The sequence below is a fragment of the Hevea brasiliensis genome, chromosome 18 (assembly GCF_030052815.1).
Source record: "Hevea brasiliensis isolate MT/VB/25A 57/8 chromosome 18, ASM3005281v1, whole genome shotgun sequence".
In the NCBI taxonomy this organism is placed as follows: domain Eukaryota; kingdom Viridiplantae; phylum Streptophyta; class Magnoliopsida; order Malpighiales; family Euphorbiaceae; genus Hevea; species Hevea brasiliensis.
The window spans coordinates 52,600,473-52,608,519 of NC_079510.1; positions in this window are offsets into that span (position 1 = coordinate 52,600,473).

The following is an 8,047-nucleotide window of genomic DNA, read 5'->3' on the forward strand; positions in this document are numbered from 1 at the left end:
TGAAGCATAAGGTGGATTTGGTGGAGTTACTTAAAACAAAGTGTGGGGCTATTAGTCTTTCTTCTGTTAGGCAAATATGTGGTATGAGTAACGTAAGGTGTGTTTTCTGTGGATTCAGATGGTTCTTCTGGAGGGTTTTTATTACTTTAGAACAAAGATTGTTTTTTAGTTTCTTCAAGTGAATGCTTTCAGCGTTGGATATTGATTAGAGGGTTATTTTCTATGAATAATTTTTTTACAGCTATTGCTCTTATTTATGCTCCTTTTAGTGAGAATGAACATGCAATATTATGGGATGAGATTCTCCAAGTACTAAATTCAAAATCAGGGCCTTTGTTGTTAATTGTGGACTTCAATCAAGTATTAGATCTTGCTAATAGGAAAAATGGGTTTTTCTCTGTGTCAAGTATGAATAATTTCAGCTCTTATGTCAATAATTTGGCTTTGGCAGATGTAGCACGTTTAGGGAAAAGGTTTACATGGTGCAACACGCTCTTAATGAGTTGAATTAATAGGGCCCTTATCTCTCATCATTGGTTATCTTCCTTTCCAAGAATTCGGCTAATGGCCCTTCCTAGAGGGTCTTCAGATCATAATCCCGTTCTTCTCTATGAGGATCAACAGGATTAGGGGACTAAACCATTTCAGTTCTTGGATGCCTGGTGGACCTGGCCTGGATTTTTTGACATCATTAAGTCTTTCTGGGAAGAATTTTCTGCCACTAATTGTGGATCATCTTGTCCTTATAAATTGAAACTTCTTCGTCAAAGGCTTAGGGAATGGAATGACAATGTCTTTGGTAATGCTGATGCTACTCTTAAAAATATTCTAAAATCTCTCAATGACTTGGAAAATTGAGCTGAGGAGCAAGATCTCTCCTCTTCTGAAGTGTGTGCAATTCAGAAGTTGAATAGGGAAAACATATCTGGTCCTCTCGTTGTGAAAGTATTTAGAGACAAAAATCTCGAATGTCTTGGTGCAAGTTAGGGGATTGTAATATGCGTTTCTTTTAAGCTCAACGCTCAAATCGATGGAGGAAGAATAGCATTTTGCGTGTTATGGAGAATTGTTGCCCTCTTACTGATTTATTTTCTATTAAGCAAGCTATTATTAGCCATTTTAAAGCTTGATTTTGCAAAATTCATGAATTCTATGGCTATGTCCCTGACCTGCCTTTCTCTCATATAAGTCCTACTGATGCTGTTATGCTTGAGGCACCCTTTTCTCTTGATGAAATTAAATCGGTAGTTTGGCTTTGTGATTCCACTAAAGCTCCTAGGCCTGACGGTGCTAATTTCAATTTTTATAAAGAGGCCTGGTCACTTATAAAAGATGATTTGCTACATCTCTTTAATGAATTTCATGCTACTGCAAATCTACCATCTTCTATTCATTCTTCCTTTATAGCACTTGTTCCAAAGCTTTTGGGTGCATTGAGAGTTCAAGATTATCGCCCAATCAGTCTGATTCATGGGGTTTATAAAATAGTTACAAAGGTATTGGCTCTTAAGCTGAAATTGATCCTGCCAAGAATTATCAGTCATCATCAAAGTGCTTTTGTAAGTGGCAGGCAAATTCTTGATTGTTTTCTAATTGCCTTGAAAATCTTAGAATATCACAAGAAGAAGAGCAGGGGCTGTTTCCTTTTTAAAGTAGACTTTGAGAAGGCATTTGACTCAGTTCTGTGGAGGCATCTTGACTATACTATGTTTGGGATGGGATTTGGTGCAAAGTGGAGGTCTTGGATTTTGCTTTGTGTAACTAATGCCAAAGTTTCAATCTTGTTCAATGGAAGTCTTATGGAAGAATTGGGCAATGATCTTCATCAGGGCGATCCATTATCGCCATTTATTTTTATAATGGCCGTCGAACCCTTATGTTTGTTGATTCGGGCAGCTTATAATTAAGAAAAATTGGAAAGGGTTTCAATTGGAGATGGTAATGTAGTTATCACTCATCAAAAATTTACTCCACCTTATTTGGATTATGTAATTGAAATTTCTAGAATCTTAAGGTGCCTTGAGTTAATGTCTGGGCTTAGTGTGAATTTTCCATAAGAGTTTATTATATGGCGTTAATGTCAGTGACTCTTATGTTTAGTTGGCTGTAAAATTGAGTTGTTGCAAGGTGGGCAAATTTTGCACTCATTATTTTGCCTTCCCTTTGGGAATAGATGCAAGAAAGTATTGTACCTGGTTGCCAGTAATTCACAAAATTGAAGAAAGGCTTTCTTTTTGGAAGGGCAAATTACTTTCAATGGCTGGTAGGATTGTTTTAATTAAGTCATGCCTCTATAGTATGCTTATTTACTATTTGTCCATCTTCAAAATACCGAAGTAAGTAGCCCAAAGAATTGAGCAGTTGATGTGTTCTTTCTTCTGGTCAAGTCGTGCATCCTCACAAAATCTTCATTTGGTTAATTGGTCCACCTATTATAAGCAAAAGTTAGGGGGTCTAGGCATCAAGGACATCCTACTCCACAACCAAGCTTTACTTTTCAAGTGGCTTTGGCATTTTGTTCACTCTCATGACTCTGTATGGGTGCGGACACTACAATCAAAATATAATTTTCAAGGAATTTCATTAGCTACGGGCAATTCCATCTCCTCTCTATGGAGCAACATTCAATCTTCAATTAAATCTGCAGATTCTAATTTTCTTGCTCTTTGAGCAAATTCAGTTTGTTATTGGTAACGGATGGATAATTCAATTTTGGCATGACAAGTGGGTTTCAAACTTGGCTCTCAAATTTTCTTTCAGTAGGTTATTTAATCTCTCATTGAATCAAGATGTTGTGGTTAATGATATGGGTTCTTGGGTTCATGGCAATTGGGTGTGGAATTTTTCATGGCATCATAATTTATGTGACTAGAAAACTCATTTATTGGTAGAACTTCTGGCTCTTCTTAGTTCTATACAGCCTTGTTCTTCCAGTGTGGATAAATTAATTTGGCAGCCTGCAAAGAATGGAGCTTTTCAGTTAAATCATTTTATAACTGCCTTTTTAGAGCTTCATTTGAATCGTCTGATTGTTTTCCAAATGTTTGGTTAGGACTTGCCCCCCCTAAAGTTTAAATCTTGACCTAGTTGTCTTGCCATGAGAGGCTCTGTTCCAAGGATTGGTTGTGTCATCTTGGCATAATTCCCCTTTCTCAAAATGTGTGCCTAAGGTGCAATAAGGAAGTAGAAACAGTTTCACATATATTCCTTTCATGTACCTTTTCTTGGTCTGTATGGTGCTGGTTTTTAAAGTGGTGGGGAATTTTTTTTTTGTGTTCCTAACTCAGTTGCATTACTTTTTCTTGAATGGAGATCAATGGTTCTTGGAAAATTTCAAACAAAGTTCTGGACTTCTCTCTTTTTTGCAATTCTATGGCCGTTATGGATTGCCAGGAACCAAAAAGTTTTTGAAGATAAAGACTCTTCTATAACTGATATTTGTAGCAACATTCTATATTGAGTTTCAATTTTGTTGAAGGCTTTGGACCCAAGCTTTCCTTACACTGGTCAAGAATTATTACTTCATCCATCTTCTATCAAGCTGTGGTCTAATCCACCAACGGTTTGACTTGTAGTATCTTGGAGTCCACCTAATCTCAATTGCCTCAAATGGAATGTAAACGGCTCATCCTTAGGGAAGCCTGGTCCATGTGCCATTGGTGGCATGTTGTGCAATTCATTTGATACTTTTCTTTTTATGTTTTCTTGCCTTGCAGGTGTGGAGGATTCAAACTCAGCTGAATTTTTAGCTATTGAGAAGGCCCTTTCAATTTTGTCAGCAAGAGTGGATATTTGGTCCTCTTCTCTTGGTATCACAACTGAATTAGATTCCAAGGTTGCTGTTTTATGGGTGGTTCAGAATCAAAATTTGGTCCATTAGCAGTTATATGGTACCTACAATTCAATTTGTAGCAAAATGGGAATTTTACCATTTGTTACAGTTATCTATTCTTCAAGGAAAACCAATTTCATAGCTGATACATTGGCAAAATAGGGCATTCATCGTAGTGAAGATTTTATTGCTTGGTTGTGGTGCCCCTTTGATTTTTGTTGATTTTGGATTACTTTTCTGGAGTTTGGCATCCCCTTCTTTTGTATTGATATGCATCTGTCTTGCTGATAATGGTTCTATCTTTCATGAGATTTTTTAGCATTTATGCAGCTGTTTTCATGTCATTTTGTTCAAGTTGCAGGTCAGTTATGTTTAGTTGTATTTCATTTAGCTTTATTTAGGTTTCGGATCTGTTTGCATCATTTTTTTTTTTTGACCTTCTGGGTTGTTCTTAGTTTTGCTCTTAGATTGTTTATTTTGTCTTTTTCAAATTTTTTTCACTTAGCATGATACATCCTAGTTTGGGTGTATTGGGGTTGGCCTGGGTTAGTTAGATGTTCCCTTGCTTAGTTTTTCCTAGATTTCCTAATTAATAAAAATTTTGCTTGTAAAAAAGAAAAAGGAGGAGGTTTGTAGGTACAAAAGTGAAGCTAGTGCATTTAGTTTACGCCTTAAAAGTGTCATTCAACAGTCATTACTCATCCCTGAATGTTTATATGAAAATTTAGAAATTTTTTTGCCTAGATTAGGTCCACATGGTAGACTAAGTCTAAATAAGAATTTCCTGAAAATTTATACATACTAATAAACTCAGTCAATGGTGTAGCTTAAAAGGAAGTTCTGCATTAAGAATCTTGAATTTTTTTTCTATGAGAAAATCGAAATGCCAATTATTCATCTTCTTTTTGTGGGGACTCGTTATAGTCTGGTTCTGTTGAATAATAATATCAAGCACACACACAGAATAAACAAAAGACAATCAAAAAATAAAGAACATAGATTTTATGTGGTTTAGCAATGAGCCTATGTCCGTGGAGCTACTACAATCTTTTACTACGAGAAAAAATTCAGCAATATATCATTTTAGCGTTTCCTATATATATAGCTGGCTGGCATCACTGGTACCCAAAATACAATGATGTCTCTACCCATAATAATAATGCCCTGACTCAAAAAAATACCGTACCCTCCATGCACAGCGTCCCCTCCATTTTGGGCTTTAAGTGTTCAGTAATACTCTTGATATGTGCCACTTTAACTCCATAGGTTCTATATTTTAATCAACCAGAATGTGCAAAGAAACTGTCTAAGGCACAGAGCTAAAACCAGCATGATCTTTTAAGTCATATATGGTCAGGTTTGCAGGTCTACGTTAAATCCACAATATCTGGTAGGGGTGAACATTCGATTCAAACAGAACCGAACCGAATCGAATTAAATTATGAAAATCGAATTACATATTTTATAAACTGAACCGAACCGAAATGGATAAAAAATCAAATCCAATCGAACTGTTCTATTTCGATTCGGTTTGGTTCAAACCGATCGATTTTGATTTTTGATTAATTTTTAAATTTAGACTTAATTTTTTTAAGTTATTTGATCTAATTTTGACTTTGGTTTGAACCTAATAAATATTAATCAATGAAATTAAATAATTTATATATATATAATTAAATATAATTCATAAATTCCTCATAAAAATAAATCAATTCAAAAATCGATTTGGTTTGATTTGATTCGATTTGAATATATAAAGTTACTATTCTATTCGATTCGGTTTAATTGATTTTCGAATCTTCAAAATCAAACCAAAGTTAAATAATCGAAATTTTTATAATATAAAATCGAATGGAACAGATTAAATTTTAAAACCGAACCGATTGAACCGAATTGACTCAGTTCGGTTTGATTTTTCTGTTCAAACCGAAATCTGCTCACGCCTAATATCTGGTGCAAGTTTATATATCAGCCCAGATGAGTACATATGAATTTCTCTTTTGCATACTAACATGATGCATTAATGATTTCAACAATACATCTCGACTCAAAAATGGCCTTTCCCTTCAACGTTCAGCACTTCCTTGATCCAATAGGGTATGGCATTAACCTTTATTTAAATGGAATAACTATCTATGTGCTTCATTGTTTGGATTCTTTTCTTATCCATAATGTATACTTCTAATGACTTTGGCAGTCAAAACCATCAAATTTGCATTGCAGAATTGTTTGAGTTAAGTTAGCATAGACAATTCTCATTTCTCGGGGGTAAATTGCAATTGTGACATCTGATGTGTTATTTTGACCCATTTTTTCTAGAGACAAATGGTTAGTGTTTTAAAGGGAAAGATTAATGAGGTGATTGCTGCGAAGTTGGAATTCAGCTATCTTCCCATTCCTTTGAATAAATTTCATCTCGCAAATTTGGGATGTTCAGTTAGACCAAACACCTTTTTTTTAAGTCTAAGATTTACCAAAAGCTATCAAAAAATAATATCAGCTGCAGTGCTTTGCATATCAAATTCTAGAATTCTAAGTTTTCTTTAGTGATCAGGCAATGAATGACTTCAACACTCTGTTTACCTCTCTCCCACAAGAAAGGCAGTATTTCACAGCAGGGTTGTCGGGTTCTTTCTATGAAAGGGTTCATGTTACACTCATTTCATATAGGCATTTTAGGGTAGTTTTGCATCCATTTTGTCCTTATATTTTAGTATATTTTATGTTTTTAGCTTTATTTTAGCTTATTTGTTAACTTTAGATTCTTTATATTTGATTTTTGTAATTTTGTTATTTTTGATAGGATTTTGTGGCAAATCGAAGACCAATGAGTGCATTAGGAAGTGATTTGAAGAAATTTGGAGTTCTTTAAGCACAGAGGAAAGTTGAAGAAATCAAGCCTTGAAAGAGCAAACCAGCCGAAATTTGCTTGAGACCTTGCTTAAGGTCATGCTCAGGGTAAAGCGGCAATGCTTAAGGTGCAACACAAGTCAAGCATGAGCAGAAAAGTCCATTTTACTATAAGTCTGCCGAGATTTATCAAGGTCCGCAACCTTAAGGCATACAGCGACCAGAGGCTAAATTTGCTAAGAAGTCGCTTAGGTTAAGCCGAACCCTAAGCAGAATGCCCAGAACGTGAATAGTGCTGCTGACTTGGATAATTTTACACCTCATTTCCTATCCACTCCTTAGCTGTTATTTACTTTTAGGGCAGCTTTTTGGGACCATATAAATTCATCATTTCATTATTTTTGCCACAAGAGGAAGAGAGGAGAAACAAAAAAAGGAAAGAAAATTATATAGAAAGAGGAAGAGAAGACGCCATCCTCTGGAGGAAGAAGAGCTGCACGCAATTGGAGCTCCAGAAACCAGAGACCTTGGTTCTTCCACCTGGGTTTTCCTATTTCAGTCCTTTTATCATGTTTTTCTTTATTCTTCCATCTATATTTCTTGTAAATACCATTATGAGTGAGTAATTCCTTTAGATTTCAGAGTTGGGAAATATGTTTTAGATTAATTTGTGGATTTGGATTGGGTATTTCCTTATTTTACATGAATATGAGTTTTGATTCCTTCCTTGTGTGCTTGATTTACTTGCCTAATGTTGGTACCCATTGGGTATTGTGTTAATCTTTGATTGAAGGACCGAAAGGTGAAGGTCATTGATAGTTAATCAAGGATTGGAACTTAAAACCACCTAGATTTAGAAATAAACTAGGACTTTAAGAGGAATTAATTATTGGTTACAAAACTTAATGGGTTTTAAAGTAATCAAATACATACGAAAGTAGGTTTGGTTATTTTAGAATACACTTTGATATGCTTGAAAAAGATATTAAAGGGATTTAGAATCAATTTCCTTCAAACTCTACTTTTCCCTAAAAATTGGAATGCCCAAGACAAATCCCAATTAATTTATGCATAAACCCCCAACTCTGGAATCACTTTTACCATAATTAGACTTTCGTTTAAATTACCCATTGTTAATTTTAGTTTAATTGCGAGCTAGAATTAGAATTTATTTGTTTGCTCTTTACCCATTTCAATTAGATTAATCAATTTACCTTGCTCATTTACATTTACCATTTATTCATTAATCATTAGCCCAAATAATCGCTTCATTCATAGTTTAGTAATCAAACAGCAAATCCTCGTGGGAACGATACTTGATTCATCACTTTATTACTTGAGACGACCCGTATACTTGCGGATAAG